We start from the raw sequence: 10,880 nt of genomic DNA on the forward strand, positions 1-10,880 counted from the left end.
CTGGGCTACTACGGCCAATGTGAGAAGGTAGACAGAGGGAAATACTGTTTGCTTGGCAGTTTGCAACAGCCATTATCTCCCACAATGCAACAAGGCTCACAGACAGGAAATTGCCATGGCCATCACACTGTGGGAGGAGTAATCTCAATATCAGCCACAGTAGTGATGTATCTGAGAAAAGGTAAATATTTATTGTGGGAAAGGGGGTATCGGCTACTGATTGGGATGAAGATTATATGGGTTATAGTTCTTACGCACAGATTGCGTGCAAATCAATAATTGCATACAAATGAAAGAGTGCAAATACAAAAGCTAAAAAAGCAGTCCCACACCATATTGTTTGTATAAAATATAACTACAGTAAATGCATGTACAGTAGTAAATACTATAGCCCGCTATACTTTTCAAAGGTCCTTTTAGTCTGTTATTTTACTCGGCCATATTTCGGTTTGGTATAGGAGAATATTATCCTGATATTGTTTATTTTATTCATTTTTCTTATGCACGCTCCTGAGCCTTTTCCATAAATATTTCTTGCTGCTTGAGGAAGGGTTTGCTAGAACGTGAAATGGACTGGTCCAATGCCATCACTCATTTGACTTAATTTGATATTATGGATTATTTCAGGGATGAGCAGAAACTACGCCAGTGTGAATTTACGCATCGTAGTTCGCATCTACGAATCGTAGTTCGTAGGTGAAGTTTCAAAACTACGCTTACGAATTTAAGCGTAGTGAAGTACTGTTATGCGTAGCTTACGCCCACTATGCGTAGTTAATATGTATGTTGCGTAGTGAACTACGAATGCTTTACTCGCGTCTAATTTTCTGCGCGCGATTGTATGCTTACAAATTTACGTATTGGAAAGGGGAATGTACGCATAGAAGAGTTACTGGTATAAGCATTTAAAGAGGAATTAATGCGTAAAATTTTCTGCATGCGGGCATAAGCATCCGCATACACTACGCTTCGCACTACGCGTAATTGCGTATTCTAACGCGTAGTCTACGAAATGCATACGAAGCGAATATTTGATTTCGGAGCCGTAGTTTGGCGAAGCGTAATTGCATAAATCTTCGCGTAGTTCCAGCGTAGCGAAGTTTGCTGACTACGACCATCCCTGGATTATTGATGCTGATTCTGTTTCACTGGGACTTCAACACATTAGGTAGCATGTGCACTGGCAGTTTATTTATTTTACACTTTATTATTTCTTTCTTTTTTTCAGCTATAATTTCCGTTGGGGAAAAATAGCTCTCTACAGTATGTCATAGTTTGACCTATGCAACAACTTCAGATTTTTGAACCATAATTGCAAATATACATAATAAAATAAAAGATTTCGCAAACCCGGGGCACATCAATATGAAACCAAGGAAAAAAAATAATCTAGCCCCTGTGTGTAGAAATGTGGCCTAGCACAGTTTTTCTGCCAGGAGACATTTATAATCTCGGCGCTGTTTACAAAAGACTCCAGCAGAGTAGATGGTAAATTGTATTGCTAGAGATTGCTGTATCTGCTATCACAAAACAAGATGGACATGCTTTCTCACATCATTTCTTATCTAAAAAAAAGTTTATGGTAGAGCCTGACAAGTGCAGTTCTCTGCAAATTAGATTGTCTGATGAACCATTTCAATTTGATGTTCTTTATTTGCCTCTCTTTCTTCATTGACTTCTGGTTATCACAAATGTCTTTTCCGTTTTCTGAGATGATTACAGATACTGTATTAGGACAATATGTGGAAATGTCTGTTGCTGATGAGGCCTCATTACCATGGCTACCGTCGCTACTGCTTCTTCTCCAGAGATACGTAGCAAACTGCAAGCTGCCTCTACAGACATTAGACGGTGGTGGAATAGGAAATGGAATACAACGGATCTTTAAATAAATATGCATATTTAGATTGCACAATCGTACATAATTATTATTAGTGAGAAGGGAGGGCAGGCAGCAGATGGAAATCCTCAATGCTGTCTTATATCAGAGTAAAATACTGGCATAAAATGTTAGCCACAGCAGACTACTGATCCTTCATCTGAGAGAAGTTGGAATACAGGGCCGATTTTGACCTATTTGGTGCTGTAGGCCAATCGCCAGTAACTCCCCCCACAAAAAAAAACATGCATACACAGTCATGCTCCATGGAGGGGGAGGGGAATACTGCCAAATGCTGTGATCAAGTGTCTTTTCAGCACACAAAACAGCTATTAGCTGTTCAGTGCCACTGCTTCTTCTACCCATCTACCTTGGCACCTCTGACAAAGGACCACACTGTATGTTGATGCTTCTACCATTTGAAGAATAAATACACTTGTAACACAGGCTGGTGCAGGACAAGTCAATTTGGTGCACATTTGGCACCCTTTTTGACTGGCTGACAATTTGCATCATGGTGGGGAAAAAAAAACAGAACAAGAAACTTAGAACCTGATTTATTTAACAAAACTGTACAAAGGTCTGAATAATAATCAAGAACCCATTGTGTTAAAGCGGAATATAACCCTGCATTTCAACTTTGCTCTAAAACATTATTTACAGCATATTATATGCAACCAGCTTTTTTTTTTACCAGACCAGCATTGGAAGGGTTAAACACAGAGCTTTAAAGTTCCGTGGAGAGATACGCAGAAGTTCAGATAGATACATTTAATTAAATAGAATGTAACAAGTGATAAATGTTACACACTCTTTGGCTGTCCTCCAGCTCCTTCTCAGTCAGAGAGAGTGAGTCACATTCCACACTTAGATACATTTATGTAAACAAAATGTATCTATGTAAGCTTCGGATGTGTCTGCAGTTCTCTCCAGGAACTTTAAAGCTCTGTGTAACCCTTTCAATGCTGGTCTAGTAAAAAAAAAATGCTGGTTGCATATAATATACTGTAAATAATGTTTTAGAGCAAAGTTGAAATGCAGGGTTATATTCCGCTTTAAATTCTAGTAAGGGATCGGGCCAATTCTACCCTACCAAACTGATAAGACCTAATGCAATAATGTTGCTAATTAAATCCAACAAAATTTTACTGAATTCTTGTCTTGTGAAAGTACACATTTCCTAATATCACAGAATCATGTCTTCTGGGGTCACCTGATGAATGGAATGGAATACATTAAGACACTGGTAATATATCAACTTTCTTTGCAAGAAAATTGACACTAAATGGAAGGATTTCTCTAAATCTATGTACTGTAAAGGGAACCTTAAAGTACCTCTGTCGCGAAAATCTTAAAATTGAAAATACATGTAAACATATACATATACATATAAGAAGTATGTTTCTTCCAGAGTAAAATGTTCCTTAAATTACTTTTCACCTATGTTGCTGTCACTTACAGTAAGTAGTAGAAATCTAACATTACCGACAGATTTTGGACTAACCCAACTTCTCATGGGGGGTTCTTGGGGTATTCTTTATTTTTAAAAGCACTTAATGAATGGCAGTTGCTCCATCCAACTGCCAAATAAGTGTGCAGCGAGCAGGGAGGCTGGCCAGCATGTTCCTATAAATCTTTTTCAGGGAAAGGGTTTATAAAGAATAAAGGTCATGCTGTGAATCCCCCATGAAGAGATGGACTAACTCAAAACCTGTCAGTAATGTCAGATTTCTACTACCTACTGTAAGTGACAGCAACATAGGAGAAAAGCATGAAAAAATGTAAAGATATGAAACCGAGAGCCCAATATAGTGCAGTACGTCTTGGTAAATGGAACAAGACAAAACAACAACGAGTAATATACTCACAAGTCTGGGTTACCACTAAGGCAACCACTGGAAATGCAGGTGGGGAGAATTATAACCTGACCCCACTCAGGTTTAAGAAGTCGCTCTCTGTAGACAGGAAAAAACGGGGATACACCCCTCCACCAAGGGTGGACTAGATCAATGAAAAATGAGGAGTAACAGAGGCGCCAAATTAGAGTAAAATATTTAAGAAACAATTTAAAAGGAGGGGGGTTGGTGGTTACCACCCTCAAGTGTAAAGTGACCAGCCAATGAGTCGTATATAAGTAGACAATAATTTATTTTAAAATCTCCAGGCAAGCTAGCCTATATGAACTCCTCCACCCCATTATGAACCCTGTTGTCCAAAATGCAAGGCCCCTGAGGCCACATTGTTCCACTGTTTGTGGGATTGTGTGATGATACAGTTATATTGGAATAAGGTACAGCAATACATTACCAAAGTATGTAAATGTGATATCCCATATGTCCAGCTATATCTATTTAATTACTATGAAACCCCTTCTGATGTGAATTCTGGTAAAAGCAGAAAATCTATCCCTCCATTGGCACACTTAAAGTGAACCTTAACCTCGGGGGGGGGGGAGTTTCACTTACCCCCTACAGCCCTCCTGTGCCCTCGCAGCTCCAGTCCTCGAGTGTCTTTTGGTCCCCCGCTGTGGCTTAGTTTCATTTTCGTCCGACTAATGGCCCATACTCACGGGCAACTTTTTGGGCCTGTCGCCAGCACACGTGAGCGTGTGGTTACAGGCCGGCGACAGCTCCTCCGTACACATGCGGAAGAGGGACCAGCGGCGCGACGGAAGCTGTCGCCGACGTTCTTCCTCCCCCCGCTGGAAGCTCCGTATTCCTCAATGGAGGTTGCTGTCGCTAGTCTGCGTACTAACGTGGACTAGCGACAGTTGCGGCGGAATTGCGGCGGCAACTGTTGCCAGGCGATTGAGCAGTTCAATCGCCTGGCGACATCAGCGACGAGCGACAGTTCGGGGTGCGCGCCCGTGCAACGGCGCATACTCACGGGCGACCTGTTGCCGCAACACGCGCGCGCCGCATGTTGCGGCAACAATTGTAGCCCGTGAGTATGGGCCATAACAGTTGGCCCCCGGCAACACGTCCTCTTCTTCACCTTCCCCGCAGTCAAGCAAGTCATGCACAAGCACAAGCGTACTTCCACTGCACATGATGTGCTTGATGGCGGGGAAGGCGAAGAAGAGGATGTGTTGCCAGGGGCTGACTGTCAGTCAGCCAAAAATGAAACTAAGCCGCGGCGGGGGACCGGAGGACACTCGAGGAGCTGCAAAGGCAACGGGACGACTGCAGGGGGTTTGGGGAAGCTCCAGGTAAGTGAAACTGTTTTCTCCCCAGGTTTAAGGTTCACTTTAATGCTTATTGCTGCTCGAAAAGTGATATATAACAAGTGAATTTATCAAAGCACACATACTACTTGGGATCTTAAAGGGAACCTAAACTGAGAAGAATATGGATTTTTCCTTTTAAAATAATACCAGTTGCCTGACTATCCTCCTGTTCCTGTGTCTCTGATACTTTCATCCACAGCCCCTGAACAAGTATGCAGATCAGGTGCTCTGACTGAAGTCAGTCTGGATTAGCTGCATGCTTGTTTCATGTGTGTGATTCAGCAACTACTGCAGCCAAAGAGATTAGCAGGGCTGCCAAGCAACTGGTATTGTTTAAAAGGAAAAATCCATATCCCTCTCAGTTTAGGTTCCCTTTAAGGAGTAGCTGCTGCATATGTTTCATCAGGAAAAGCTCGAGACACGATTGCATACAGATAGCATGACAAAAAAACCTCTTCTAGACATGGGATAAATTCACCATCTGTACTTTTACAACGGAAGAAGGCATATTTTAACCACTTTTCAATATACGGAGTGATACGCTGAGAGAGATCTCCAAGGCAAATTAGGCAAACTTAAAATTGGAGGAAATGCCATCGGTCCAACATGGTACCTGGGTGGTGTATGCCTGGATGCAAATATTAGAGATGTCAGAGATAGCGTGTGTGTGTGTGTGTGTGTGTATAGTGTGTGTATAGTGTGTGTATAGTGTGTGTGTTAAGAAAGGGGGGGAGGGGGTATCGGGGAGCTGTCTGTTCTCTTTATCAATTGTTCACATTTTGGAAGTGTCACTGTTTATGTTTCTCAGTGTTTGGCATTTTCCCTTTCCTGAAATGTTTGATTTGTAAGATTTTCTGAAATAAAATGTTTTTAAAAAATGCCTTTTTTTTGTCTTTATTGGCAGATAAGTGGGAATTGACCACATCCCCAACACTTCACCGAGGTTTCCTACAAAACTCCCCTCCTTCTCTTTCTTGTTGTAGGAAAATGCTTACCCAAACTAAATGTGCCCACGCCTGCACCTGTGTGGGGATGATTTAATGTTCCCCAACGCCTACATATAAGTCACAAAACTGGCAACTATGTCCTGTAAGTAAAACTGAGATTCATTTTCCAAGGTGCAATTAAAATACTATACAGTACATACTTATGGGGCTCACATTTTTAATCTTCTTTTGTGTTTTTCACCTTTAGGTCAGATAAGATACCTCTGGTACCCCTTCTACAGTAGCTAAGCTAATTGAGCACCTGTAGAGAAAAGGGTAACTGGGAGAGTCTGCGGATGAAGTGCTTAGAGAGTGTGCAAAGAGGGTTTTGCGTGTGGTGTTCACCAGCTACAATGAAACGTAGCTACATGGAAAAACATTTTGAATTATCTGCAATGTCTGGAAAAGCATAAGTGGCTGCAAACTAAAATGTAAATGTAATTTTTTGAACATTAAAATACATAATTACTTGTGTATTGATTGATATATGTTACGTACTTTGTTTACAAAGCAGGATTATGTTTCTTTTAAATACATTTTGATGGTCCTGTTGCCCTGTTGGCTGTGAACGCTTTTTGCCTTTCTAATTTAAGATAGTATTATTATTATTTAGTATTTATATAGTGCCAAAATCTTCCACAGCGCTTTGAAGAGTATGTATAGTAATGCCACTAAAGGGGCCCATACACTCAGCCGATTTTCTAGCCGACCGATCGATCCCGATCGATTCTTCGATTGATCGATTGAAAATCGGTTGGCCAATCGACCGATCGATGGCCGATTTCGATCGATTTCGATGGATTTCCATCGAACTGGCAGGGTGGAAAATTTAGGTCGATCTGATGAGATTGCTTATCAGTTTGCATTGGCCTTAATGGAAATCTGATGGCAAAAAAATGCCATCAGATCGAATTTCAATAGATTTCAAACTGAAATCTATTGGAATTCTATCCTGGTAAAAAATGTTCTAAAAACGCCTCAGATAGATCATCAGATGCATTTCTTATCTATCTGCTGCCAATCTGACGAGTGTATGGGTACCTTAACTGTCCCTCAGAGGAGCTCACAATCTATTCCCCAAAACAGGCATGTGTCCATTGTAGCCTAGAGCCAAGTTACGGGGAAGCCAATTAACTTATCTGAATGTTTTAGGGATGTGGGTGGAAACCGGAGTGCCCGGAGGAAACCCACGCAGACAAGGGGGCACAAACAAACCTGGCTGAGATTTGAACTGGAAAACCCAGGCTAGACTACATCACTGTACTTCCCTCCGGTAGTAGAGATTAGATTTTGAGCCCCCCTGAGGGACAATTGGTGACAAGACTATGTTCTCTGTAAAGGGTTTCTGAAGATGTCAGTTCTGTATAAATACATAATAATAATAATATTGCATTGTTTGCACACACTCTGTAACTGTTCTACTGAGGAAGTTGTCCGGTATTAGAAAGTATCTTATATGGAAGATCTTAGAGATTGCTTACAGCTGGCAATATCAAAGGGCTATTTCCCGGGCTGCTGAATGTATTTTAAAGGCGCTTGTTTTATGGCACTGTCATTTGGTTTTGCAGATGTCCAGCGCTCTGTTCACCTGAGTGTCCCTTTATGTCTTATCCTCCAAATCTAAATGACTCATTCCTTTGATCTTTTAAAAGTGATTCTTTGTTCATATCTACATAATAACCTCCCAGCTAAAGCATTGCTGAAAGCCGTACACATAACCTCTTTTGTCAGAACGTAGTAGGAGAGATCACATGACTATGTTGTGTTTTTGGTGATGCAGACCTTTGAGGACTTCACTATAGGCCTTTGTGCAGGTGTTACTGGCCATCATGCTATTCCACAACACTTTACAGAGAACACTGAACAATTCACTTCAGTTCCTGTCATTATAGTGAAGCTAAAGAGTTCCAGCAAGCTAGCCCTGCAAACAGATACCCATCCTTTTTTTGTGAAAAAAAACAATAGCATAGTTTTTGACTAATTAAATACTTTTATACCCCCAATTAAACCTTCTCTGCAGTATAATGCTGGGTACGCACGATGCGTTTTTTCGGTCGACTTTCCATTCGATTGATTTTTGATTTGTTTTTCCGCTCGATTTCCCCCTCGATTCTCTTATCTTTTCTTATCAATTTCCATTCACTTTTAGGAGAAATCGAGCGGCAAAACGATCGAAAATAATATCGGACATGACGTCAATTATCTATCGAACACATCTGTCGAACGCAAAAACGTATCGTGTGTACCTAGCATTAAGGCCCGTACCCACAACAGAAGTTTTGTGATTTCTCCCGCGACTGGTGATTTTTGAGCAATCGTTTCCATGATCTCGCAACATATGTACTGGCGCGCAATTACCTGAATGACGTTTAGCGACGTACGGATCCTTAAGATCCATGACGACTCCTGCGCAAAGTACTGCGATCGCTTGAACTCTTGTTCATGCCCATTGTTTGCCATCGCATGACGTCGCGTAAACTCGCCACCAGGAAGATGTATCTGGGAGCGCTGGTCGACATGGGGCGTCGCTCTTCCTTGGTCGTGACTCGTGAGGTGAGTCTTCAGCTTAATACATGTGGCAAAAGGCAAAAGCTCAGCTTGTTATTTTGCTTATGTCTTCTGCAGCACTGTACAGAGTATATAGTCATGTCCCCGACTGTTTGTTTGAGGAGCTTATGATGTAATCCCTATATCTGAGCTCAGTTTAGTGAGGTTGAACCATTTAACTTATCAGTCTGTTTTATTTAGTATCCAGATTCAAACTTGGTACTCTAGTGATGCAAGGCACGAGAACTACCCACTGCACCAGTGTGCTGCCCAACTGGGGAAGTGTTCTATGAGAAACCAAATACTGCTTGCAGCAAAGGAGTCCATGGAGGGTGAAGCAAAGTCTGCTCCCTTATACAAACACCTTCTAGCTAGAACAGATTATAATTAATATTATAAAAGATATAGTATAGAAAAGAAAAGTGGTGGAGAGAATACATTTTTAAATGTACTTGCTAGTGCACAATACATTTTGTCTTACCCCCCTTTAGGCTTAGATGGAGGGTGGGTCATACTGGAGTGACCATGTGACTACCAATAATAGAGGCCAGTACAGTCAAAAAAACCTACGAGGCTGTCATGGCAGAAGTAGTGACAAAAGAAAAGCACGGAAAATCTGGAATATTTGTGCCGTAGCTGGACATTTTACCACCCACTTCATTCACATTTAGGGTCCTTTTACACTAGGCTTCAACCTGCTTCAAAAAGCGGATCGTGGATGTTGTTCCGATCACAACAGCACTGCAATCAATTAACATGTAAATCTTTGTGCTGCTTTTCCGCTACTGCAATTAGATTTTTCCCGAATCGCAATCGCCAGCCTATTCGATGTGCGGTGCGTCTGCACTCATACTTAACAGATCGTACTGTATTTGCGGGACAATCACGGTAGTGGAAATAAAAGGTAACACGATCGCAATGTAGTGTGAGTGCTCTTGCATTACCTAGTGGGAAAAGGGCCCTTAGCATTATGCACAAGAGATGGTCAGTAGCTCGTGTCAAACACTATACTGGCACTTGTAGTTCACAGAAAGTGGGATTTCTATGTCTTACATTCTGAACAGAAAAAACAGCCAAGGCAGGGGTCTTGCATGAGTTTTTAATTTTATAATGCAGGTCCAAAAGTAATGAATATAATCTTGAAAATTTGAATTTGTCGTCACAAAAGTTTTTATTAGTTTTCAATATAAAAGATAAACATGTTTACAACTTGGTGCAGTAACAAGTATAAATGTAATATATAAAATGAAATTGCACAAGGTACACAAAATCTGCAAAAGCAGAGGGAATTACACATTCATAAAGAGTAGGTGCCAGCAGCACGAAGCAACATTTACTGAAACCTCAAACAGTCAACATTTAGCTGAACAAACGAACTATGGAAGAACCACAGTGCAAGTTCGGTGGTTTGTACGCTTAAGACTGCATGTACCTCATATTTCCATATACAGTCAGGGGAACATAAAGATTAGTGATAACACTAGCAGAGGAACAAGTCAGCTGACTAGATAGGAAGCTACAAACGTGAAGAGTCAGATGGGACAGAACCAGCTGGGAGGAAAGGGAAAGGAGTAGGAAAGAGAGAAAGAACAAAGGGAGAAGGAAGAGTGAGAGGAGAGTATCCATCTGCCGAGACGCTACAACCCCAGAGTAGAGCAGCAAGAGGTCATAAGGAGCGTATACGGCAGGTACAATAATTTATACTGTTGTAAGTGAGGCCGGACGCCAATAGGAGTAGTATGTGAAGTAAGGTTTCCAATTTTTTTCAAATTGCGGAAGTGAGTCATCTAGGATGGCTTTTATTTTGTCAAGGCAAAGCGCATAGCTTAAATTGGTCTTAAAAGTGTTAAAAAGTGTTAAAAAGAAGAAAAGGGGACCTCCAGGAGCTTGCTATCACCCTTTTGGCAGCAAGGCAGATATGCAAAGTAATTTATACTGGTGCCCTGATAACTCTGGGGTTTTAGGCCTAGGAGGGTCTAATTTGATTTTAGTTGGGCTGTAATTGGGAAGTATTTAGAAAAATCATGTAATCCCCCCCCCCCCCTTTCACCTCCAAGCTTTTATTAACCACTTCAACCTTCAGTCGTTTTTCACCTTATGCATCTGGATCAACAGGGATATGTGAGGGAGCAGGCTGGTGTTGTACTTTGTACTGGTTGAACTCAATGGACGTATGTCTTTTTTTCAACCAAAATAACTATGTAACTATGTAACTATGCATCCGAGCAACTTTCACCTCCAA

The 10,880-nt window shown here is 41.3% G+C and overlaps 1 long non-coding RNA gene across 4 annotated transcripts in view; it reads left to right on the plus strand.

Moving 5' to 3' along the window:
• LOC137519666 (uncharacterized) overlaps positions 1-6,565 on the plus strand; it is a 187,603-nt gene extending 181,038 nt beyond the window's left edge. For all 4 annotated transcript variants that reach the window (XR_011021071.1, XR_011021070.1, XR_011021069.1 and 1 more), the window contains 2 exons: positions 6,010-6,194; positions 6,300-6,565. This is a non-coding gene — a long non-coding RNA (uncharacterized lncRNA). The remainder of the gene's footprint in view (positions 1-6,009; positions 6,195-6,299) is intronic.
• Positions 6,566-10,880: the final 4,315 nt, after the last annotated feature.

The sequence above is a fragment of the Hyperolius riggenbachi genome, chromosome 5 (assembly GCF_040937935.1).
Source record: "Hyperolius riggenbachi isolate aHypRig1 chromosome 5, aHypRig1.pri, whole genome shotgun sequence".
NCBI classification, from domain to species: domain Eukaryota; kingdom Metazoa; phylum Chordata; class Amphibia; order Anura; family Hyperoliidae; genus Hyperolius; species Hyperolius riggenbachi.